The 27,265-nt window shown below is 42.5% G+C and overlaps 1 protein-coding gene across 1 annotated transcript in view; it reads left to right on the forward strand.

Annotated features, from left to right (window-relative positions):
- Window positions 1-27,265, forward strand: part of Gnal (G protein subunit alpha L) — a 167,206-nt gene that overhangs the window by 18,158 nt on the left and 121,783 nt on the right. The gene's annotated exons all lie outside the window — the stretch shown is intronic.

Genomic DNA, 27,265 nt, shown 5'->3' on the forward strand with positions numbered 1-27,265 from the left:
TGTTTCTGCTGCTGTGCGATCTCTTTTGTTTGATGGGGACCCATTTATATGTCTTGGCTTTGTTGTCTGTGTTTTCAGTTTTATTTCCAAGAAATCACTGCCTACACCAATGTCAAGAAGCATTTCTCCTGTGTTATATTCTAGTAGTCTCACAGGTTCAGGCCTTACATTTACTTATTTAATCCATTTTGTGTGTAGTGTAACAAGGGTCCAGTTTCATTCTTCTGCATTTGAATATACACTTTTCCTAACACCATTTGTTAAAGACACTGTCCTTTCCTCATTGTATACTCTTGGTCCCCTTGTTGAAGTCAGTTGACCATAGATGCATGGATTTATTTTTGGCATTTGTGATCTGTTCCAATGGTCCATGTGTCTCACCTTATGTCAGTGACTTACTATTTTAGTTACTGTACCTTTATAATATGTTTTGAGATCAGGAAGTGGGATGCCTCCAGCTTTGTTCTTCTTTTTTTAAGATTGCTTTCTCTAGTCATGATCATTTGTGATTCCATATGAATTTGGGAATTATTTCTCCATTTCTATAAAAATGCTATTATGATTTTCATAGGCCACGCATGGTAGCACATGCCTGTAAATCGTAGGCTAAGGCTGGAGGATGGTGAGCTCCAGGCCAACAAGAGGGATAGAAAGAAAAGAAGAAGGAAGAAGAGGAGGAGAGGAGGAAGAAGAAGAAGAAAGGGGAGGAGGAAGAAGAGGGAGTGAGGGAGGGGAGGAAAGAAGGAAGGAAGGAACAAATGAAGGGAGACGAGATCTTCATGGGGTGTGTGTTGATCTTTGGGTAGGTTTGTGCAGTATAGGCATTTCAGCAATATGAAGTTATCCAATGGATGAACATGAGATGTCTTCCCACTTATCTGTGTCTTCTTTAATTTCTTACATCACTGTTTTTAAATTTTCAGTTTACAAGTCTTTCACCTTCTTGGTTAATTCCTAAGTATTTTACTATTTTTATGTTACCATAAGTGGGATTGATTTCTTAATTTTATTTTTGGATAGTTCGTTTTTTTGTATAGAAATGCAGCAGAGTTTGTACATTGACTTTGTGTCCTACAATTTTACTGAATTTTTTGTTCTAGCAGGTTTTTTTCCTTTTGTTGGTATCCTTAGAGATTTTTGCCTATAAGATCATGCCATCTACACCAGATCATTTGCCTTCATTCCAATTTGGATGCCCTGTATTTCTTTTTCTTGCCTGATTGCTCTAAGATTTCTAGTACTCAGTTGAATAGACGTGGAAGGGTGGGCGTGGTATCCTGGCCTTGTTCCTGATCTGAAAGAAAAGCTTGCAGTTTTTCACCATGGAATATGATGTCAGCTGTGGTCTTTTCACACACACCCTTTATTATATTCCATACCTTGTTTATTAAGAGTTTGGTGTTGGGTTTTGTTGAATGCTTTTCTGCATCTATCAAGGAGATCATGTGACTTTTAGCCTTCGCTCTGTTAATGTGGCATATCACATTGATTTGCATATGTTAAGCTATCTTTGCATTCCAGGAATAAACCCCATGTTGGACTTGAAAGAAAGCTTTGCTTGTTTCATGTGCTGTTGAAATCATTGTGCTGATACTTTGTTGAAGATGTTGCATGTATGTCATCAAGGATATTAAGTGTCTTTTCTTACCTTGTCTTGGATTTATTATGAGGGTAACTGGCCTCATACAATGAGTTTGGAAGTGCTCCCTCCTCTTCACTTTTTTGAGAGTTTGGTGTTAATTCCTCTGTAAATGTTTGGTGGAATTCACCAATGAGGCCACCTGGCTCTGCGGTTCATTGGAAAGTTCAGATTACTGATGTGATCCCTTTATCTGTTCTTGGTCTGGGTTCAGATCTTCTGTCTTCATGGCTCAGACATGGTGAGCTGTGTATTTTCTAGACATCTATCTTTTGCTTCCAGGTTACCCAGTTTGTTGGCGTGTGGTAGTCCTTTACGATCATTTTACTTCTGTGGCATCCGTTGTAATGTCACCTCTCTCCTTTCTGAATTTGAGTCTTCTCTTCTTTTAGTCTTAGTCCAGTTGAAAGTTTATCTTTGAAAGTTTATCCCCACTCCAGAGTTCAAAATGTTGGTTTGGATTTCTTTTTTTTTCTCTCTCTCTCTCTTTTGTAGTACTGGGATTTGAACTCAGGGCCTTGCGCTTGCTAGGCAGACTTTCTACCACTTGAGCCACTTTGTCAGCTTTTTTCCTTTTTTTCTTTTTGCTGTAGTTATTTTTCAGATAGGTTCTTATCCTTTTTGCTCGGGGCCACAAGTAGAAGAAACCCATGAAAATTCTGGATTTCCTTGTCTTAAAGTCATGCTATGTGTTGGTATTAAAGTGCCTGATCCTTGGAGGCCTGCTTGGGTTGTAGCTCTTGGAGTGAAATCCAGTGCATCTGTGATGGCAGAAGCCAGTAACTGATGCTCCCGCAGGCCACACCCCTGTGCCCTGTGGCAGCATCAGGGAAACACAGCATATGTGTGCCATTGGACATAGTGCAGTCAGAGCCAAACCAGCACAGCTGCTCACTGTTCTCTGCAAGTGTTCCAAAGGGGCTTCTCAGATTTCATATACATAGGAATTCCCTAAGGATTTTGGTAACACCCAGGCTGGTTCAGTAGGCATGAGTGGGAGCCGCAGTTACACATCCCTGGCAGAGCACCATATTTTGCTGTTCATGCTGGACTGTGAGCTGCACTTTGAGTAGCAAGTTGAGTCACACCAGGTATTAGCAAACTATTTCTGCAGAGGAATAGTTTAAATTTCATAGGCCAAATGGTAAAACCAAATAACAGGACTGTTTTGGGGGAAGGGAAACATTTCATTTAATTAGGGTCCAAAGTAAGGGTTCCCTATCATCAAAATCAGCAGCAAATGTTCACCCAGTAATGCTGCCTTCTAATGAGATGTCACGTGGTTCACCTTTGCAAATGCCTTTTCACATTTGCAGATGTGGAGATCAACCCATAGGCAGATGATTCCAGCCAGATCATTTTCCCACTCCTGTTTTCTGTGTTGAAATGCTGAATCTGTTAGGAAATCATGAAAATTTGCTGTTACCAAGCAAAACTTTACATCAGGGAGCATTAAAAAACTAGTCTTTGGGCTGAGGTGTGGCTCAAGTGGCAGAGTACCTGCCCAGCAAGCACAAAGCCCTGAGTTCAAACCCCAGTACTGCAAAAAACCAAACCAAAATCAAAACTAGTCTTTCTTTGTCACACCCAAGTCCATTCTACATATGGGGATTCATGCTAGCCAGCATGTTAGAAATTGTGGGGCTGGGAAGGTGCTACAGAGATTTAATTAAATCTATTTTATTGAGATTTTTAATACACTCCCTAATAAATCTGCATTTCACTACCTTCATTATGTTTCCAGCGCTTTGCATATTTCTCAACTAAAATTTCTGAACGCCCTCATCCTTGCTTGTATTAAAAATCCAAATACATTACCATGGCAGAGAAGCCTGTCCAGTCCAGCAGCTATCAACCTCCTCTCCTTCCTTCCTCTGGGCTCTCATGTTCCCAGCACAAAGCATCACCATTCCCCAAGCCCACTGGGGCAGTTCTCCCCACCGTAGTAGTGCCCTTCCTCCTGCTTGATAATGGGCACCGTTCAACTCTCAGCCCACTGTCAACTCCTCCAATGGCCTTCTTGACTACCATCCACCTCATCTCTGTTTTACTGTGTCAACAGCAGTTATTCTCACTTGAATTATCTTTGACTTATTTGTTGTGCCTTGCACACATTTGACTGTGTGCTCCTGAGGGCAGGAACTGTGTATGTCCTTCTGACTCTGTAGGCCCAGGACCTTCGACATCACAGGCTCATAGTCAACATTCATGAGCATTTGTTACATGAACTAATGGAAGTGTCAACTTGTCACTACCCACTAAAACATGAGCTCCCAGACGAGAGAGGAACTGACATACCATAGCAACTCAGTTACATCTGTCAGATGAACAAATGATCAACCTATCTGCCATAACTGATTTCTGCTTGCATAAAGTGTTTAAAAGCTGGACATGGTGGTGCACATTTGTAATCCCAGCTACTCAGGAGGTAGAGGCAAGAGAATTGTGGTACAAGGCCAGCCAGGGCAAAATTTAGCAAGACCCTATCTCAAAAACAAACTGAGTGTGGTGGTTCATGCCTATAATTGTGGCTACTCAGAAGGCAGAGATGAGGATCTCAGTCTGAGGCCAGCCTGGGCAAAAGTGTAAGATCCTGTCTGAAAAATGCAAAAAGGGCTGGGGTGTGGCTCAAATGGTAGAATGCTTGCCTAACAATTGTAAGACCTTGGGTTCAATCCCAAGTACCACAAAAGTGTCTCAAGAAAGCAGATTTTGAGATTTGTCCTGTGCTGCTGTCCACCCAGGCCAGTGCTTGTGCTTTTGTCAGGGATTTTCCTCTGCAGGCACAACTCTGCCCCTGAACAGCTATATGCTCACTGTCTACTGCATTCAAATGCTTTTTCAAATATCATCTCTCTTCACAGATGCCTTCCTGGAGCATCCTACCCAAAAGACACCAGCCACACCCCATCCCCTTACTCCATTTTCCAAGTAAATTCCATCAGGAAGATTATTTCCCATGCTTCTCCCTCCTCTAGGTCATAGGTCCATAAGAGTAGAGACTTCGTGTTTGGTTCACTGTTACCTCCCCTAAGACTTAATGTAAGTGGTGGGTACCTTCTGCATATTGGTTGCACTATTTTTAAAAGCTAGATAACTCAGCTTTCAATCACTATAACAAAATACCTGAAGCAAGTAAATTATAAAGAGAAATGGATCATTCTGCTTTGGGGTTCTGAAAGTTACAGTCCAAGATCAGTTAGCTCCATTGCTTTGGTCTCTGGTAGAAAGAGCACATTATGGCAGGAGCCACTTATATCACAAGCCAAGAAGCAAAGTAGAAGAGGAATAAGTTGGGGTCCTACTATTTCCTTCAAAGGCATACCTCCATTGACCTAACTTCCTCCACTAGGACCCACCTCCTGAGGGTTCCACCACTTCCCAAAAGTAACACCCTAGGGACCTAGCATTTAACACATGAGCCTTTGGGGAACTCTCATCCAAACCACAGCATAGCCCTGAATTGATTTTTCTGCCAAAACTATTATTGTTCTTCATATTTATTCTGGTCAATTGACCGTGACAAACAGAGAGATGGAGCCAACCAATTCTAGGACCATTCAATGGAATCAAATCTAAAATGGCATCATTAAAGTGCTAGGGTAGGATTCTTTTTAAGTTGAAAATAAAGTAGGGGGTATATAATTATTCATGCTACAGTCTCTGTGAGTTAAAACACTATATAGATTCTAGGATATTAATGTTAACTCAGACTAAATATTTGTCACCATAACCTTTTTTTTTTTTAAATTCAAATATCATCTTTATCTTTTTTTTTTTCATTTTTCTTTTATTATTCATATGTGCATACAAGGCTTGGTTCATTTCTCCCCCCTGCCCCCACCCCCTCCCTTACCACCCACTCCACCCCCTCCCGCTCCCCCCCTCAATACCCAGCAGAAACTATTTTGCCCTTATCTCTAATTTTGTTGTAGAGAGAGTATAAGCAATAATAGGAAGGAACAAGGGGTTTTGCTGGTTGAGATAAGGATAGCTATACAGGGCATTGACTCACATTGATTTCCTGTGCGTGGGTGTTACCTTCTAGGTTAATTCTTTTTGATCTAACCTTTTCTCTAGTTCCTGGTCCCCTTTTCCTATTGGCCTCAGTTGCTTTAAGGTATCTGCTTTAGTTTCTCTGCATTAAGGGCAACGAATAGAAGGAAAGTTCCTCAACATTATAAAAGCTATATATGACAAACCTACAGCCAGCATTATACTTAACGGAGAAAAATTAAAACCGTTCCCTCTAAAATCAGGAACCAGACAAGGATGCCCACTATCTCCACTCCTATTCAACATAGTACTGGAATTCCTAGCCAGAGCAATTAGGCAAGAAGAAGGAATAAAAGGAATACAAATAGGTAAAGAAACTGTCAAAATATCCCTATTTGCAGACGACATGATCCTATACCTTAAAGACCCAAAAAACTCTACTCAGAAGCTTCTAGACATCATCAATAGCTATAGCAAAGTAGCAGGATATAAAATCAACATAGAAAAATCATTAGCATTTCTATACACTAACAATGAGCAAACGGAAAAAGAATGTATGAAAACAATTCCATTTACAATAGCCTCAAAAAAAATCAAATACCTAGGTGTAAACCTAACAAAAGATGTGAAAGACCTCTACAAGGAAAACTATACACTTCTGAAGAAAGAGATTGAGGAAGACTATAGAAAGTGGAGAGATCTCCCATGCTCATGGTAGAATCAACATAGTAAAAATGTCGATACTCACCATAACCTTTTGATGTCTCCTTGGTGACAAAGTTTATAAAAACAAATAGTAAGTTTAGCCCTGGTTTGGGAAAGTATGACAAACCAGGGAGTTTTAGAGAACACCCCACAGGTACTCATTGGGTACTAGCAAGGTCTAGATAGAATTCAGTGATTTTGTTTGACCATGGGTGAAAATACTTTGTCATTTTAAAATATTAGCAATATACAAATGTAAAAAGTGTTACTGTTATTAAAAAAAGAAGACTCAAACTAAAAATTAAGAAGTCATTTTATCACCTGTAAATGAAAGGGTGAAGCCAGGTGTGGTGGTGCACATCTATAATCCCAGCACTGAAGTTGCTGAGAGAGGAGGATCATGAGGTGGAGGGCAGCTTGGTCTACACAGTGAGTTTAAGGCCAGCCTGAGCTGGATAACAAGACCCTGTCTCAAATAAATTAATTTAATTAAATAACTTTAAGAAAAAAATAAATAAGGGAGTGGTACTTGACTTTTTCCATAAAGCTGTCTTTGGAGATCCTTACCAACACCCAATTTTAAAATGGCAAATACCACAATAAATCACGATAGCCTTGTCTAAATTCCAAATTCTTGTTGGATGAATGGCTTGGCCTAAGTCTAGCCTCTTCCCACAGGCCCTCAGTCATAGGCAAAGACTTTTGGAATAAAATTTTGCCTTCCAAGGCCATGTCGTAGACATCTGTGACATCAGCTGATCAAGATGTGTCTCTTGTCCTTAGTTCCTCCATACCGAATGAGCATTCCTGAAGGCTTATACCTCATAGAGGTACGCAAGCAATTGACTTAAACTGAGCATATGAAACATTGGAAATTAATAAGTTCTATTTGGATCTTGATACTGCCTTTCATCATACCATTATGTTGCAAATTAATCACTTTCAATTGAAAGCCAAGTGCAATCTCGTCAATTGCACAGTTAAATGGATTTCTAATTTGGAAATTTCCATCACACTATGTTAAAGGCTGAAAAATACTCCTGGAATTGTCATCTGAGCTTGGAAAAATCTTCTGCTGCAAATTTGTGTGAAAACGGAGCTCGCACTTCTTACTTTAACTTCTGATAGCAGCTTAACAGCATTTACATTGGTGTCCTAAATGACTTGATTGCAGCATAAAACTTGCATATACATGCAGTTTTGCCTTATAGTTTTAAGTTGAATTACCTAAGAAACAAATCTTGACCAAAAGCAAATTCCCAAAGCAATTCAATGTCTAACAATAAAGAGTGTCAGAGGTTCTCCTCTTGAGCTCAGAATGTCACAGTAAAATGTTACTGTGGCTTAGCCACTGAAGTGCTGTAAGGCAAGTCAAGGTACATTAGTGGAGCTCGTGATGTCCACAGAGGTAAATGCAGTTCCTTGCTGAGGTAGCGGCTCAATAGCTCATTACAGATTCAAACGTTTTCTGCAGAGTTCCTGCTGGCAAGTAGCGAGATGAATAATGAGATTAAAACCCTTTTCTTTTCACAAGCTTTGTAAGTTTGTCCAACTAAGCCTTTTCCTAGTCCACATGTGTTTCTATCACCCTCAGTGGTAACTCAGTGGATTCTGCTGCATGTCGCACTAAATTGGTGCTTTCTTAATGTCTTTGAAAATATCCTCACCATAGTTGCCATGAAAACTGTTCATGGAGGCTAACTCTTCAGTCGCTTTGAGCTTGGCATTGACTCCTTGAATAAACAACAGCAACTGAGCATCATCTGGACAACTTCCATCACCTCCTCACAAGCCAAGGAAAACCACCTGAAATCACTCACCTGGGTTTTTTTTTTTTTCACCTGGGTTTTTAATTGACTATTAATCTTATTCCCAATGTACTCAATTCTTTAAGCAAGTGTTGACAAAAGACTAATAGCTTACTTTTTCTAGACACATTTTACAGCTGCTACAATTAAACATGATTTATACCACCAACAGGTATTTTTTTTCTTGCTTGGCTAACAAATGAGCCATTCAGAAATTTACTTAGGGAACAAAATTCTGCAGTAATGAGCCATTCCATTTTAATTCCTGACAGTCACTTTTGTGTGAGTTGGGATTGTTGTGATGTTGGTTCTATTGATGGTGACACACGTTGTGTCTTTGAACAGAGCTGTGGCATCACTGCATGATACAACAATGCATGCCACTGACTTCTTAGGAAATAATGCATATACTACTGTGCCAAAAAATGTGAAATCTGAAGTCTACCTTTTGTTTTGTATTGTGACATAGTTTGTTTTGTATAGTGATAATAAAAAATAAAATATGGTAGTATGCATGACACGGAAGTGGCCAGAAAACAGCACATAAATGAGGGAGTATGGCCAGGTTCCAGTAAAATTTTGTAGACACTGAAGTTTAATTTCCTACCATTTTCACATATCATGAAATAGTCTTTTGGCATTTTATTCAGCCACTTAAAAATGGGAAAACCATTGTTAGCTCATACAAAAACAGGTAGATTTATCCCATAAGCCCTGTAGCTAACTCCTGGTTTAGACTCTGGACAATCCAAACATATGAACCCATATTTATTCTGAAAGATGACTTTTATAAGGCTGATAATGATCCCTGTTTATTACCATGTAGAAGTTACACAGTAGATACTCAAATATTGATGAATGCATGGAGAATGATTCAGCTCTTCCTTAACACACAGGCAGAATAATCCAGATTAAGGTACACTTTCCCTTCTCCTAACATCCCAGAAGTGGGTGGGGCCCTGTAGGAAGTCCTCTCCTCCCCAGTGTCATCACCGAGTTCCTGGAGACAAGAGCACTGTGGTGATGTGCTTAGTCACTCCCTGTTCTCTCTCCATGGCCCTGGGAGTGACTGTACCTCCCCTGACAGTCGTAACATGACAGAGCAGTGGCCCCAGTGGAAGTGTGGTACCTCTCCTCCAGTCTGCTCAGGTGCTTTCATTCCAAAAAAGAACTCCTAAGCCTGAAAGTAGCTTTGGCCTGAGCTGAGGGAAGGAACTACTCTGGGGACGTGGATGGGGCAAAGGGTTTGCTTTGGCTTGGATCTTAAATGTCCCCCAAAGACCTATGCGTAAAGGCTTAGTCCCCAACACAACAGTAATGGGAGGCAGTAGAACCTGTAAGAGGTGAGGTGAAATCCTGGGTCATTTGGGGCATGCCTTTGAAAGAGATAATCAACCTGTGGTCTGTTCCCTTTTCTTTCCAGTCCCCTCTGTTTGATTTCCAGACATGAGGTAATCAAGTCTACACTACCAGTACTTCCAGTATGATACACTGTGTTGCCACAGGCCCAAAGCACTGAAGGAAATCCATCATGGCCTTACGCCTCCAAAACTATGAGCCAAAGTGAACCTTTCCTCTCGTTAGATTTATCTCAGATATTTGTTATAGTAATGGAAAGCTGGCTAACACAAGCTGAAAGCCTGAAGTATTTGTTTCCTGTTGCTGATATAACTAATTGTCACAAATGTAGCTTGAAACAGCCCAGATTCATTATCTTCCACTCTGTAGATTGGAGGCCCTACAGGATTCTCTCTGACCTAGGGTAAAGGAGTCAGCAGGACTACGTTTCCTTTTGGAGGCCCCAGGGAAAAATCTGTTTCTAGCTTCTACCCACATTCCTTGGCATGGGGCTCCTTCCTCAGCTACATGGGCAAGTCTTTCTCACACCGCCATCTCTGGCTCTGCCCCTTTTCTCCCCTTCTTCACTTTTAAGGACCTCCGTGATGACATTGGCCCACAGAATAATCCAGGATGATGTCCAGTTTTAAGGCCAGCCAATTAGTGACTTAGTCCCCCTTTGCCATGGAGCCTAGCATATCCACAGCCCCCAGACTCAGATCCCTCCATCCACTCCTGTCTTCTGCCTGGCAGTTCACCCATCTCCTGGTCAGTTCCGTCCTTTCTCACTGTAGAAGAAAAGGCTCCTCTTTTGCTGTCATTTTCTTGTCTTTTTGTCTGATTTTGTTTCTTCTTTTACATTTTAAGCCATGACTAGGAGAGGTTTAAGACAGTACTTCTCAGACTCCACTGTGCATCAGAGCCACAGAGGGTCTCTTTCAAACAGATTCCTGGGCATCCTCACAGTCTTTGGCTCCCCTAGGCCTGCACTGGGGTGTAAAGACTTGCCCCCAGACAATTCAGACCGCACTCTGAGTGGCACACCATAGAGTGCTGCCTTGACAGGAGTTAGTGCTGGACATTTGTCATTGGTTTTGGCCTCCTGGCCTCCTGCCATCCAACCTTCTCCCCTAGTGCATAGGCTTGTACAACCTCTTCCTCTGCTGAACTCTCCTCCCACTGCAGAAGCTGTAAAGGCCAGGCAGGTGCCCAGGAAGCCAGCACAGCAAGAAGCGGCAGTTCCAGGACCTCTGGTGGCCACACCTGGTGTCCAGGGGATGCCTGGTTCCAGGCAGGTCTGGGATGTCGTGGGGCTGCTGTGTATACCCTGGCTTTGTTCCACTGCGCCATTTTGGATGTTGCCGTGACCTGCATAGGCTCTGGGCTCTGATCTGTAAGTTGTGCTGTCTCCTTTATCTTTGGCTTTTTTTTTTAATTAATAAACTAATTCTTAGAGCCATCTTAGGTTTACAGAAAAGTTGAGCAGAGTACATAGTGCCTACAGAGCTCTCCTCTCAGTTAATATCGTACTTTAGTAGGGTGCATCTGTCATATTAGTGAGCAAATTAAGCCATTGATATTAAAAACGTTAATATGCTAAGCCATTGTTATTATCTAGTTTACATTAGGGTTCACTCGTGTGAATTCTATGGATTCAGATAACTGTCAGACGTGTATTCATCATTATACTGTCATGTTTACTGCCCTAAGAAATCCTGTGTTGGAGGTCTCATATGAGAGGGGGAGGGTAAAAGAAGGAAATTAAGAAGGTGAATATGGTTGATATACTCTCTATAAAAAATGCATATAGAATTTTTAAATCATTTGAAACCACTATAAGAAAGGGACTAAGGCAAAAATGAGAAAAATAGAGGGAACGAACCAGTTCAGATTATAATACATATGCACATGGGAAACTCCCTGTAGAGCTATCTTAAACAAGCAAAAATGTCAGGTTTTTTTTCTTTTTTCTTCTACAAAATCAGAGAACAGGAGGGCAGAACAGGTCTTTGGGAGGGGGGTTGATACCAGAGGGGCGAGGAGGTGGGGAAATGGTGTAGGAGAGTGAATATGGTACAAATACTGAGAACACATGTATATAAATGTAAAAATGATACCTGTTAAAAACTATTCCAGGAATGAGAGAGGGGAGGATAAAGGGAGGTGGAGGGGTTGAATTCAACTCTGATATATTTGATACATTGTAAGAACTTTTGTAAATGCCACAATGGTCCCCCACCCAGCACAACAATAAAAAAAAGAAAAAGAAATCCCCTTTGTCAGCTGGGCATGGTGATACATAACTGTAATCCCAGCTCTGGGGAAACTGAGGAAGGAGGATCATGAATTCAAGTCCAACCTGGATTATACCATAAGAACCTGTCTCAAAAAAAACAAAAAGAAAAAAGAAATCCCTGTGCTTCCTCTTCTACCCCCAACCACCAATGTTTTTGTCATCACCATACTTTTGTCTTTTCCAGAATGTCCCCCAGTTGGAATCCCATACAGGTTCGGCCCTTATCTAAAATGCTTAGGACCAGAAGTGATTTGGATTTCAGATATTTTGGATATTTTGGATATTTTGGATATTTTGGATATTTGCAGATGCATAATGAGGTATCTTGGAGATGGACCAAAAGCTAAACACAGAATTTCTGGTTTTGCTATAGCTTGGGTCTTGAATATCCCTCAAAGGACCATGTCTTAAAGGCTTAGCCCTGGAGTGGTGCTATTGGGAGGTGATGGGAATATTAAAATATGGTGCCTGATGGATCCTTCCGTTGTTGGGGAGGTGCCCTTCAAGGAGGTGGTGGGACCTCAGCCCCTTTACCCTCTCTTCTCTTTTCTTCCTCATGATGAGGTAGAAAAGTCTTGTTCCATTATGTACTCCCACCATGATGTACTGCCTTACTACAGGCCCAAAACAATGAGCCAAAATACGACTTTCCTCTTTGTATGTTGGTTATCTCAGGCATTTTGATACAGGAATGGAAGTGACAAACATAGTTTCATATACACATGACCTAAGACATGTGTACCTGCACTTTGACTGTAATCTGTCACATGAGGTAAAATATGGAATTTTCCACTTTGTGTTGTCACTGAAAAAGCTTCAGAATGAGGAATGATAAACCTAGAGAATGTAGTCTTTTCACCCCGGCTTCTGTCACTTAGCAATATGTCTGAGTATAATTTGTATTAGCTTCCTGCATCTTCTGTAACACAGTGCCACAGATTTCTGTTAAACAACCCAAGTTCATTTTCCCACGGCTCTGCCCCTGGGAGGATTCCCTTCTGCACAGTCCTTCAGGGACATCACATCCAGGCTGCAGTGCTACAGCTGCCCTCTTCCAGGTGGTGCCTGCACCCCTGCAGAACCATCTGTGTACATGGCCCATCACCCATCCCTCAGCCAGCTGAGCCTAGGTGACTTCCCATGAAGCCACAGGCTGGGAAAGAGCAGCAGTGCAGCAGGACTGAGGTTGCAGGCTTTTGGGCCACTTCTTCATGGGCCTGCTCAGCCCCATCAGGTGTACACCATTTCCATTTACTCATGCAGTGCTGCTGCGCCCTCCCAACTTCATGGATCTGTGGGTCAGATAATCTGATGGGCAGCTCAGATCACATGGTCACTCGGTGGCCATTTTTCAAAAGGAGAGCAGTGATCCCCAGAGAACTAGGCTTTGTTCTAGAATGCTAAGGGTGTGCACGGGGATTCACCTGTAGGGACCTGCCACGGCCTCAAGCAGCATTTCCCTCCACCCCAACACTCCCAGCACCATGGGACCTCCTGCATCACATGACATTGTGACAGAGTGGCCTGGACCTGTGCAGAGCCTCCCTTCTGCACCTACTCAAAGCTAGCAGCTTTTTAGGTCACTCTGTAAATGGACCAGAGTAACCCACCTGAATATTATGGGCTGGATTCTGTCCTTCCAAAAGCCACATATAGAACACTAACCCCCAGAGCCTCAGAATGCGACTATTTGAAGATAGTCTTTAAAATCTCTTTAAATTAAGGTACAGTGAGGTCTTATGGGTGGTCCCTAATCCAGTAAATTTGGTGTCTTTACAAGAAGTAGAGGTTAGAATGCAAACAACACAGACCAAGAGATGACACACGAGGACACCAGAAGGTGGCCATTCCACAAACCAAGGAAAGAGGCCCCAAGAGAAACCAACCTGCTGACACCTTGGTCTTGGACTTCCAACCTCCGAAGCTATGAGAAAATAAATTGCTGTTGTTTAAGTCATCCAACCTGTGGCGCTTTGTTGTCACAATGCTAGAACACTAGCATATCACAAAGGCAAAACCAGTTTTGCCTTTTCCAGTGGGAGTCACACAACATGTGGCCTTCCAGAATGTCACACGGTTTGGTTCAGACAGTGGATGGCCTTTTCAGACTGGCTTGTGTCACTTAGCAAGATGTGAACACAGTTCCTCCTCTGCCTGTCATGCCTTGTTTCTTTGTATCAGCAAATAATTGTTTATCCGTTCACCTGGTAAAGGGCATCTTGGTTACTCCAAGTCTTGGAGACTATGAGTAAAGCTGAAGTAAACATATTTTGAAGATTTCGTGTGGACACAGCTCTCAGCGTGTTTGGGTAAATATCAAGGAGCGTGATGGTTGAATAATGTATTGAATATGTTTGGCTTTGCAAGAAACAACCAACCGTTTTTCAAAATGCCTGAGCCATTTTGCATTCCCACCAGCATTGAACAAGAGTTCCTGCTGCTGCACACCCTCACCAGAGTTTGGTGTGGTCGGAATTTGGACGTTAGCCACTTTGTGTGTGACTGTCCAGTCTTAGCACCATATGCTAAAAAGACGATCCTTTCTCCATTCAATTGTCTTTGCTCCTTTGTCAAAGATCAATTGACTGTACTTAAGTGCTTCTGTTCCATTGATCTTTGCTTCTATTCTTCTCTCTTTTTTTTTTTTTGTGGTACTAGGGTTTGAACTCAGGGCATTCACCTTGAACCACTCCACCAGCCCTTTTTTGTGAAGGGTTTTTTCAAGATAAGGTCTCATGAACTATTTGCCCAGCTGGCTTGGAACTGTGATCCTCCTGATCTGTGGCTGCTAAGTAGCTGGGATTATAAGTGTGAGCCACCGGTGCCCGGCTTCTGTGTCTATTCTTTAACCAACTCTATAGCTTCATTTATACAGTCAACTCCCCTCTTAATCCTGACCCCAGTGAATGCCTGAAACCACAAATAGTACTGAACCCTATGTATCCTATGCTTTTCCTATGCATACATACCTATGATAAACCATGACCTTTTCATTTAAAGGAATGACATCGTGGCTTCTCTTTGGCATATCTGAACTGCCAACATCACCACTCTAGTGTTTTGGGGCCATTGTTAAGTAGCATAAGGATTACCTAAGCACAAGCTCTATGACACCACAATAGTTGTTCTAATAACCAAAATGGCTACTAAATGACTAATGGATAGATAACATACAATATGGGTACCCTGGACAAAGGAATGATTCATGTCCCAGGCACAAGATTTTTTTTTTCATTTATTCACATGTGCATACATTGTTTGGGTCATTTCTCCACCCTGTCTCCCTCCTCCACCCTTTCCCCCTCCCCCGCTCAGTTCCAGGCAGGTCCCGTTCTGCCCTTATCACCAATTTTGTTGAAGAAATGACATAAGCATAATAAGAAAGACAAAGCATTTTTGCTAGTTGAGTTAAGGATAGCTATACAGAGAGATTCCTACTATTGCTCTGTGGGTGGTCTTTTCAGTTTAGAGATCATTTCTTTTGTTGTGCAGAAGCGTTTTAATTTTATGAAGTCCCATTTGTCCATCCTTTCTCTTAGTTGCTGGGCTGCTGGGGTTCTACTGAGGAAGTCTTTGCCTATACCTATTTGTTCCAAAGTGTTTCCTGCTCTTTCCTATAGTAACTTCAGAGTTTCAGGTCTGATATCTAGGTCCTTGATCCATTTTGAGTTGATGCTAGTATAGGGTGACAGACATGGATCTAGTTTCAGTTTCTTGCAGACGGATAACCACTTTTCCCAGCAACATTTGTTGAAGAAGCTGTCTTTTTTCCATCGTATGTTTTTGGCACCTTTGTCAAAAATGAGGTGGGTGTAGTTATGTGGGTTCATGTCTGGGTCCTCTATTCCCATTCTACTGGTCTTCATGTCTGTTTTTGTGCCAGTACCATGCTGTTTGTATTACTATTGCTTTGTAATATTGTTTGAAGTCAGGTATTGTGATACCTCCATCATTGTTCTTTTTGCTGAGTATTGCCTTCACTATTCGTGGTCTCTTATGTTTCCAAATGAACTTTAGGGTAGATTTTTCAATCTCTGTGATGAAAGTCACTGGGAGTTTGATTGGAATTGCATTAAACATGTAAATTGCTTTTGGTAGTATAGCCATTTTTACTATGTTGATTCTACCGATCCATGACCATGGGAAATCTTTCCATGTTCTGTAGTCTTCCTCGATCTCTTTCTTCAGGAATTTGTAATTCTCCTTGTAGAGGTCATCCACATCCTTTGTTAAATTTACTCCTAGGTATTTGACTTTTTTGAGGCTGTTGTGAATGGAATTGTTTCCTTATAGTCTTTCTCAGTTTGTTCACTGTTGGTGTACAGAAAAGCTAATGATTTTTGTCGGTTGATTTTGTATCCTGCCACCTTACTGTAGCTGTTTATGGTGTCTAAGAGTTTTGGGGTAGAGTTTTTTGGGTCTTTAAGGTATAGGATCATATCGTCTGCAAATAGGGATATTTTGACAGTTTCTTTACCTATTTGTATTCTTTTATTTCTTCTTCTTGCCTAATTGCTCTGGCTAGAAATTCCAGTACTATGTTGAATAAGAGTAGAAATAGTGGGCATCCTTGTCTAGTTCCTGATTTTAAGGGAAATGGTTTCAGTTTTTCACCATTAAGTATGATGTTGGCTGTAGGTTTGTCATATATAGCCTTTACAATGTTGAGGTACTTTCCTTCTATTCCTAGTTTTCTTAGAGCTTTTATCATGAAGTGATGTTGGATCTTGTCAAAGGCTTTTTCTGCATCTATTGAGATGAACAAGTGGTTTTTTCTTTGCTTCTATTGATGTGCTGTATTACATTTATAGATTTGTGAATGTTGAACCACCCCTGCATCCCTGGGATGAAGCCAATTTGGTTGTGGTGAATGATCTTTCTGATGTGTTTTTGGATTTGGTTTACCATTATTTTATTGAGGATTTTTGCATCGATATTCATTAAGGAAATTGGCCTGTAGTTCTCCTTTTTGGAGGTGTCTGTGTCTGGTTTTGGGATGAAAGTAATATTGGCTTCATAAAATGAGTTAAGCAGTTTTCCTTCCCTTTCTAGTTCATGGAACAGTGTAAGGAGAGCTGGTATTAGTTCTTCTTTAAAGGTCTGATAGAATTCAGCAATGAATCCATCAGGTCCTGGACTTTTCTTTTTTGGGAGGCTCTTGATGGCAGCTTCAATTTCTTTTTGTGTTATACATCTATTCAGGTGATTAATATCCTCTTGGTTTAGTTTTGGGTGGTTGTAAGTTTCTAAAAATCTGTCCATTTCTTTGAGATTTTCAAATTTATTACCATATAGGCTCTCAAAGTAGTCTCTGATGATTTTCTGGATTTCCGTGGTGTTTGTTGTTATCTCCCCTTTTGCATTTCTGATTTTACTGATTTGGGTTTTTTCTCTCCTCATTTTAGTCAGGTTTGCCAGGGTTCTGTCAATCTTATTTATTTTTTCAAAGAACCAGCTTTTTGTTTCATTGATTCTTTGTATGGTTTTTGTTTGTTTGTTTGTTTCTATTTCATTGATTGCAGCCCTTATCTTAATTATTTCTTTTCTTCTCCTTGTTTTGGGATTTTCTTGTTCTTGTTTTTCTAGGATTTTGAGCTGTAGTGTTAGGTTGTTGATTTGAGATCTTTCTGACCTTTTAATATATGCACTCATGGTTATAAACTTTCCTCTTAGGACTGCCTTTGATGTGTCCCATAGGTTCTGGTAGGTTGTGTTTTCATTTTCATTAACTTCCAGGAACCTTTTAATTTCCTCTTTTATTTCGTCAATCAATGAGCAATTTTTTTCAGCTTCCAATTGTTTGTTTTTTACTGATGTTTTTGTTGTTGATTTTAGTTTTAATGCATTGTGGTCAGACAGAACGCATGAAATTATTTCTGTTTTCTTATATTTTTCTGAGGCTTGCTTTGTGCCCTAAGATATGATCAATTTTGGAGAAGGTTCTTTGGGCTGCTGAGAAGAATGTATATTGTGCAGAAGTTGGATGAAATATTCTGTAGACATCAGCTAGGTCCATTTGATCTATGGTGTGATTTAGTTCTAGGATTTCTTTATTGATTTTTTGTTTGATGACCTATCTATTGGTGATAGGGAGGTCTCCCACTACCACTGTGTTGAAGTCTGTATGTGCTTTTAGGTCCTTCAGAGTATGTTTGATGAAATTGGGTGCACTGACGTTGGGTGCATATAGGTTGATAATTGTTATTTCCTTTTGGTGTATTTCCCCTTTTATTAGTATGGAGTGTCCTTCTTTATCTCATTTGATCAATGTAGGTTTGAAGTCTACTTTGTCCGAGATCAGTATTGCTACCCCTGCCTGTTTTGGGGGGCCATTGGCTTGGTAAATCTTCCAGCCTTTCACCCTCAGCCAGTGCTTATTTCTGTCGATGAGGTGCATCTCCTGTAGGCAGCAGATTGTTGGATCTTCCTTTTCAATCCAGTTTGCCAATCCATGTCTTTTGATGGGAGAATTTAGTCCATTAACATTCAGTGTTAGTATTGATAGGTACATGGTGATCCCTGTCATGTTGTTTTCTTTGTTGTTTAAGGGTTTGTGTGTAGCTGAATCAGTGTTACTCTTTACTCTCTTGCCTTTTCTTCTCCTGTGGTTTGGTATTGCCTGCCCTTTCATGGTTTTGTTTGCTTTCATTTTCTGTGTGCAGAATTCCTTGGAGAATCTTTTGCTTGGTGGTCATATATTGTTTTAATTTCTGCTTATCATGGAAGACTTTATTTCTCCATCTATTTTGAATGATAGTTTTGCTGGGTAGAGTATCTAGGATTGAAGTTATTTTCATTCAGTGCTTGGAAGACCTCACTCCATGCTCCTCTTGCTTTTAGTGTTTCTGTTGAGAAGTCTGCTGTGATTTTGCTGGATTTGCCTTTGTATGTTATTTGTTTTTTCTCTCTTACAGCCTTCAATATTCTTTCTCTAGTCTCTGTACTTATTGTTTTAATGATAATATGTCATGGGGTAGTTCTATTTTGGTCAGGTCTGTTCAGTGTTCTGAAAGCTTCCTGTACCTGAATGGGCATAGTTTTCTCTAGATTTGGGAAATTTTCTGTTATTAATTTGTTGAATATATTACACATTCCTTTTGCTCGCACCTCTTCTCCTTCTTCAATGCCCATGATTCTCATGTTTGCTCTTTGATGCAGTCAGTGTATTCTGCATTTTCTTTTCACAGGTCTTGAGTGGTTTAACTAATAGTTCTTCAGTTTTTCCTTTAATTGCCCTTTCATCTTCAAGTTCTGAGATTCTGTCTTCTGTTTGTTCTATTCTGCTGGAATGGCCTTCCATTTTGTTTTGTATTTCTGTTCCATTCTTTTTTCTGAGGTTTTCCATATCATGGGTTACTTCCTCTTTAATATTGTCAATTTTTGCCCTTAATTCATTTATCTCTTTGTTTATGGTGGTCTCAGTTTCAGTTTGGCATTTATTTAGGGCTTCTATTATTTCATTTATTTGCTTCTGGGTTTTCTCATATTCTTTGTTTTTGTTGTCTTGGAATTTCTTGAGTGCCTCCTGTACATTTTGGTTAACATGTCTAGTAACATCTCTATGAAATTCTTATTGATTACTTGTAGGATTTCTTCTTTCAGAGTGTTCTTGTGGGCTTCTTTGGGTTCCTTGGTGTAGTTTATCTTTGCTTTGTTGGAGTCTGAATCTGGGCATCCATTTTCTTCATTTCTAAATCCTGTACTACTTTATTTTTGGGGGGAGAATGGTTTCCCTCCCTTTTTCTTCTTCCTATATTTCCAGTAGGTACCGTTTCTATCCCTGGACTATGTATAATTTAGTTAGCTGGGTAGCAATATTAATACTTACAAAACCAAGAGAGAAGGATAAAAAATAGAAAAAGGTGGAAATATAAAAGGAAGAGAAGAGGGGAAAAGAGAAAAAAAAAGAAACAAAAAATGGGAGAGATGGTGGGTGATCAAACAGCAAACCAGGCAGCAAATCCCTTAAAGAAGGGGAAAAAAAAATCACCAGTTCTGGAACAGTAGAATTGCATTCTTAGTTGTTGTGGTGTTACTCCTCTAGCATCCAGACCTGTCTGTGTGTGTCTCTTAGGAAGGTTGGGAGGCCTCCTGTGGCGGGTGGCAGGTGGGTGGGGTCCCACAAGCTTACAGGTGGAGGCTTTTTGAGGCAAACTATTGGCCTTTGGAGCATGGGCCTGGTGTGCCTGAAGGGCGCAGGCTGGCAGAGTGGAGATTCTGCATGTCTGTGGATTTCCAGCTTGGCAGGCTTTAGGGACACCGTCTGGGCAGAGATCTTGCAGGCCTGTGCAGGCGTGAGGGGCACAGCCTAGCGGAGATTGTGGAGGTCTGTGGCAGGCCTTAACGGCTTATTCAGGGGAGATCATGCAGGGGAAATCGTGCGGGTCTGAGAGGTGGGAGTTTGGGGTAACACAGCCCTGGTGGGGCTAAAGAGCAGGGCCAGAAGATCAGAGACCCCACAGTGTGTGAAGCAGTGGCTCCGTGGGCCTATGGGGTGGGGCTTGAAGTGCAGCACCTGCTATTCTTTTAGTATATGGTGGGGTGGAGAGGCCTTCCATGAGCTAGGGGTTCAGAGTGCTGATGTTTCAGCTCTCCCTGGTGCTTTACCTCAGTCAAGCATGTCTCCAGCCTCAGCAAAGTCCCTGGATCATGGAGGCCAGGAGGTCTGTGGCTGTGTCCCAGTCACCACCTTGGATCTGTCTCCCCCAGGCACAAGATTTAATCATGTGACTCAGAATGGCATGCAATTTAAAACTTACAAATTGTTTGTTACTGGAATTTTCCATTTAGTATCTTCAGACCGAAGTTGACCATGGAAGTTGAACTCTTGGAAGGCAAAACTGCAGATAAGGGAGCTTACTATAGTCAGTCTTAAAATCCTCTGACTTTATTCTTCATTACTGTGTTGGCTGTCCAATTTCCTTTTAATATACTCCTTTTATGACTAAACTAACCAGAGTTGACCTCCCTTAAGAATCCTAATAGACCTTGGGAAATTAAAATGCACCACTTCCTCTTTATCTTCCTCCTCTTTTAGGATGCTTGGGAACCTAGGTCTCTTGACTCCTCTACTGTAATCAGATTTAAGCAACATCACCACCACTGCTTGTTGTTGGTAAGCAATCATGTAAACCCCTGTGCTGTGGACACTGTGAAAATGAAAATCAAATCTAACAAAGTGAAATGGAGGGACTCAGTGAGGCGGCAGAAGGCTGGGATAAGCAAGCGCCCAGAATGCATTGTCCTTGAGCTCCTCATCCTTTGTCCCTTCTTAGACATCTCTGGCTGCCTCAAGTCTCTTCTCTGTATTTGTCACAGAATGTTGTGATTTGCTGGTGTGCCACAGGCCTCTGCTATGGCTTGGATTGGTTTGTCCCCCAAGGGTTCATGTGCTGGGTAATTGGTCCCCAGTATGGCAATATTGGGTCTTTAAAAGGTGAGGCTTAGTGGAAGATGATTAGGTCATGGGGGCTCCATTCTTAGGAATGGATTAATGTTGTCTCACAGAAGTGTGTCATGTCTGCTAGGAGTGGGTAAATTGTCACCAGAGCTAATGGTTATAAAATTAATGCGCCTATCTACTAGTTGTTCTCTTGCTTCTCTGCTCACCCACATTTGCCTTCCACACACAAATGATTGCCTTTCTATTACTTCATCATGGGGCCTTCATCAGGACAGTGGTACAAGCTGTTTGGAACCACTTGCCACCAGGATCATGAGCCTCTTTATAAGTTACCCAGCTTCAGGTACTTTGGTATAGCCCCACCAAAAAGGACTAAAAGAGCTTCCTTCCTAGTCTAGACTTTTCTTTCCCAATTCCTGTCACAGGTTCGAAACTCAGTGCTCCAACATGGCAGGTCTTCAGCAGATAGCTGTTATTGCTTAGTATTACCCCACACCCAAATCACCCATGTCCAGATATAATAATGCAGCCACAATTCAAAGTGTAAGAATCATCACCACCAATAAATTCCACAAGAGAACTGTACTGCTTTAATTGTCTCTAAAGTGTTCAAAATCCACCTTAGCCAGAACCCTAGTGTTGAACACAAAATTAGGACTGCTCTGGCAACAGTCACCTTAGGTCCTCTGCTCTCAATGGGTTTGAGCTTTGGATCCCTGCCACAGCACCAGAGCACTCTGGGAATACAACTCAAATTGCTAGCTGAATAGGAAAAGTATTGAGGAAAGTAATCCTGTCTAGTCTTTTTTTTTAAGAGCTCAAGCATCAGATCTTTTGTGGAGTGACACGACGGGTGAAGGTAAAGCTCCCTTCCTAGCAGCCTGAGGGTACCTTCCTCATACTATGAAGCCTGTTTTCCTACAGGGAGACAGCCCCATGCCTTTGGCCACGAGGGATGCACACATCCTGCTTCTCAGAGATGACCAAACCTGTCTTTCCTATTCAGTGTATGACTTCTTCTCACGTGTCTGTCCCACAGCTCTCACCCTATGTCCCCACCACCACCCAGCTCAACCCTTCAGGGACCCACCTTGGGCTCCCCATTCTCTAAGACGCCATTCTGCAACACTCCCATGATGTCTGTCCCAACCTCCTGGCTGTCAGCCTGCACTTGACCCTTGCCCTCAGATACTGCCCTCTCCTTAGCTGCCAGCACCTCAGAGCCCCAAGACCCTTCCCTTCTCATCTCTGACACTCCTCCCACCAGGCAGAGACCCATCCCTCTTACAGGTAGTCAAACTTCTGAGGTCTAGGTGCTCATGGGGTCAGCAGCCCTGGTCCCCTCTGTGCCCCATCCCTAGTGCCAAATGTGGGTCTTTTTTCCCAGGCCATGGCCTTCCTAGCTTGTTCATCTGCTAGCTTTTTATTTCCTTATCCACTATTTTTACAAGTTTCAGTAAAAATATGAACTGGTTCAAAGACAATAGAATGTCCATCCCAAGCAGGAAGCGTGGACAGGATGAAGTTCCTGACACGCAGGGGAATGTGTGTAGTCCATGGTACGAAGAACGAGAGTGGGCTATGGGGCCAGCAGCTCAGGGTTTGAGTCCTGCCTGTGTCTTCACTAGTGGAGTGACCCTCAGCCAGTTCTTTGTGTCTCAGCATCCTCAAACAGTCTTCTGGAATTAAGTGTGTGAAGCTTCTAGACACTGACCCCATTGAGAACTTTCCCTTTTCTTGTCATTGCATGTACCTCATTAAGCTCCAGAAGCTAATTCCATGTGCCCTTTCTGGAGCATGACAAAGATTTCCTTAACATGAAGTCTGTGTGTCAGACACCAGTGTCAAAGCACTCAGCCTGACAATTTTGGTCTCAAAGGGTAAAGACTCTGAGAACCACAAGATTTGCATGAAACCACTTGTCCCATCTAATGCTATACCTTTCCTTTGATGCTGGGGCTTTTCCATTTAATGACAAGTAGATAGGCTCTGTTTTGGAATTTTCAGGAGGTGGAGTCTTTGGAAGTCCCCCCTCCCAGCCCCTCAGCCCTTCTATCATCCCTGGTCACACTCCACAGAGACACTGTGCCTAACAAAATGCTACTGGTAGAAATTCCTTTTTACAAGATGACATGCATTCAACAAACCCACAGAAGGTAATCACTGAGCACCTCTTATCCTTCTGGCATTGTGCTAGGCACTGAGGATCAGGCAGGTAAAATCCCAAAACCCCCTGCCCTTGTGAAGTGCACATTCTACCTATGACCAAACCCAGCATAAAACTCCCTTACAACCTAACCTGTGCTGGGAAGCACCTCTGTGGTAGAGCACTTGCCTGCAAGCTCAAAGCCCTGGGCCCCATGCCCAGCACCACAAGAAAGCAACAAACTTCTCGATCTGAAGTTTCTGAAGAAGAACTCCCAACTTTCCTTTCCTAGGGTGTTGAGGTTTGGTTTTCAGTGTTATGGTCTCGGCATCATGTCTAGGAAGTTGACAGTTTCTCAGATAGAATAAATCTGTTCTGATTCTCTCCCTCCCACATGTCACCCTCTGTCTGGAAACAAAGGCCCAGACCTGTACCCTTCCCACACCCTATTTCCCTCCATCCCCCTCCCTTTCCTAGCTGACTGCAATCACAGCCCACCATTGGCCTAAGCTGAGACCTCACAGGGACCCTGGCAGCCCCTCTTCTGTCTTCTGACCCCTTGTCACTCCTCTGGCGGTACTGGGGTTTGATCTCAGGGCCATGCTTGCTAAGTCTCTCTACCACTTGAGCCAGTACCCCATCTCTTTTTGCTTTAGCTATTTTTCAAATAGGGTCTTGCTTTTTGCCAAGACTGGGCTGGACCAAGATTCCCCCATTTATACTCCCCACATAGCTGTGGTGACAGACATGTACCACCCAGCTCTGTATTGGTTGAGATGGGATCTCACAAGCTCTTTGCCTGGGCTGGCCTAAAACCACAATTCTCTGAGCCTCCACCTCCCAAGTAGCTAGGATTACAGGTGTGAGCCACAGCACCCAGCTGGTTCTCTGATGTTTGATGCCCGTCTCATATCCACCTCTCCTCTGCCTGGCTGGTCCTCTTCTCAGCATGACTGACACCAAGGCATTCAAACTAATTTTCCTATCTCTGACCCCTTGCACTCCATCCAATCCATTCTTCAAGCTATGCTGGTTATCCTCCCAAAATAAATCTAACTTCCCTAGGCCAGCACCAGATCCCTGCCTCTGCCCTTGTCCCTCTCACGCCCATGCGATGCATTCATCCCTTGTCCACTTAGGGTGTCCCACCAACCTGGAGGCCCTATTCTAGACATGCCTCCCACTCTGTGCTGCCCTAGTTTTCTGCTCCTGTGGCATCTTACACGCTCTCCAGCCAACCATTTGTCACTTTGAACTAGAGGCATTACTTGGCTTAGTGTCTGTCACCATCAGGTAGCATGGGTCCTGTGTATTGCTCACCTTTGTGTCTTCAATCATTCCATTGACTGGCACAGAGTTGGCACTCAATAAATTTCTGCAGAAATGAAATACTTCTTTTCCACAAGCCTTCCTGGTGAGACAACTGCATTTACCTGAAGCAGTGTGTCTGTGGGCACAGTTGTAGCCACCCTTGTCTAAGTTAAGAACATTCTTCTACACAGCACATTTCATAGGTGTGACCATGACAGAGGCTGGCCTCGTAATGCAGTAATGAGAAAGAAGGAGACACATCTTCACACCGTTCTGTGACAACCTTATACCAAGCCTGACACCAGGTGATCTCTGGAAGGGAAGAGTATACTAAGCCATTACTGATGCCAGCCAGGGAAAGGACCAGGTCTGGGACAAGCTCCTGCAAGTACCAGGTAGCAGATGGAAAATGTTCTCTGGAGCAGAGCCATGAGCACTTTTTACATCCTTCAGGAAGGAAAGTGCAGTGATGTACTTTGGCTGTAGATAAGCGAGAGGGTAACTCTGCGACAGAAGCATTGGTTGGTAGGCAGAAGCACTTGTGTCAGTGGTTGGGAAAGTCTATGTGTAAACAGGGTACAGTGGCTGAGATGAGGCTCAGTTGGGGTTTCCACATAGCTGTCGTTATTTTTTTTTTTTTTTTTTGCTTTCCAGATTTTTTTTTCTTTTATTATTCATATGTGCATACAAGGCTTGGGTCATTTCTCCCCCCTGCCCCCACCCTCTCCCTTACCACCCACTCGGCCCCCTCCCTCTCCCTCCCACCCCCTCAATACCCAGCAGAAACTGTTTTGCCCTTATTTCTAGTTTTGTTGTAGAGAGAGTATAAGTAATAATAGGAAGGAACAAGGGGTTTTGCTGGTTGAGATAAGGATAACTATACAGGGCATTGACTCACATTGATTTCCTGTGCGTGGGTGTTACCTTCTAGGTTAATTCTTTTTGATCTAACCTTTTCTCTAGTTCCTGGTCCCCTTTTCCTATTGGCCTCAGTTGCTTTAAGGTATCTGTTTTAGTTTCTCTGCGTTAAGGGCAACAAATGCTAGCTAGTTTTTTAGGTGTCTTACCTATCCTCACCCCTCCCTTGTGTGCTCTCGCTTTTATCATGTGCTCATAGCTGTCTTTACAGCTGTCAAAGATTAGCTTTTCTTATCTCCCCTCAGCCTTGTAACTAAATTCAGACCATCTCAAATTTTTCCTCTTATACCAGCAAAGCAGTGTGCTTTTGTAAACTATAAATTTCTTTATCACTGAGTTCCCTACTACTTTTCTACCTGATGGTCTTGAATTTTCTTGTGTTTTGTTTCTTTCTTTCATTTTGTATTTTGTTTTTGTTTTCTCTCTCTCTCTCTCTCTCTCTCTCTCTCTCTCTCTCTCTCTCTCTCTCTCTCTCTCTCATTTTTCATTTCATATGCTGGAGATCAAACCCGGGGCCTGGCATATGGTAGGCAACTGCTCTACTACTGAGCTATACACCCCCAGACTAGGGTTTGTTTGTTCATCTTGTCCCCAAACAGAAGTCATGCACCTGAAACTCCAGGGGGGCATGTTAGAGGTGAAGGTATTCATTCTGCCAACTGTGGAGGAAAGCTATGCACCCCTTGCTTTAACCCATACCCTTTCCATTTTAAGTGATAGTATCACTGTGGGCCAGTGGGTGTCTGAGGAGGTCCCCAAGAGGGAAAGGACCTCAACTCTTGACCCCATGGGTCCTTGTCTTCTATTGCAGAAAAGAATTTCAGGCCCAACACAAGGCAAGGTAAGAGACTGGCAGATTTTTATTCAGAAAGGAAAACTAGGCAAAGTCACACTTCATGGACATAGTGCCACCATACAGAAGAGACACAAGGAGCCTTCTACCATCAGGAATTTGTGTAGGAAAGGAAAGTAGGGCAGAGGTAGGCTTAAACATTTCTTTAGTTTAGAGCTCCCTTGATCTGAGCCCCTGGTACGCTCACTCAGTCATTCTTGTTACAGTGTTTTGGTTTTATCAATTTGGCCCAGAGACATTTTAGTTCGTTTCAAGAAATCTGAGTCATGACATAGATGTCTGATTTTTCTGTTACCAAAGGACTCAGCCAGTGCCCACTGGCGCTCATGCCTGTAGGGTTGGGAGGATCATAGTTTGAAGCCAGTCCGGGCAAATAGTTCACAAGACCCTACCTCGAAAACACCTAACACACACACACAAAAGGGCTGGTGGAGTGGCTTAAGGTATAGGTCCAGAGTTCAAGCTCCAGTACCACAAAAAAAAGACTCATTTTACCTGATGTTTTTTCAAGATAAGTGTTTTTCTTCAAGATGTGCTTGCTTGGGTCCCAGGGCACAGTAATCACTGGGCAAGGTCAGAGCAGGTGTTTTTCCTCCTGCTGCTACAGCTCAATGAGGGACTGTGAGGCCGAAGGAAAAGGCATGTGTACTCCTAACCCACGCATTCACTAATACAGTGTTTACCCTTAGTTCCTGGCTCTTGGTTCTATGCCTCACCTTCTTGCCTCAGTAGAATCCCACCCCAAACTGGTGTAAGCTGCAAGTCGGAAGGGACACCCACCTGCCCTCAGAGCCGAGTCACATGTGCTCTGTGTCCCCCTCCTGACTCAGCCTTCTTCTGACTACATTCGCA

Source organism: Castor canadensis, chromosome 4 (genome assembly GCF_047511655.1).
Source record: "Castor canadensis chromosome 4, mCasCan1.hap1v2, whole genome shotgun sequence".
Lineage (NCBI taxonomy): Eukaryota > Metazoa > Chordata > Mammalia > Rodentia > Castoridae > Castor > Castor canadensis.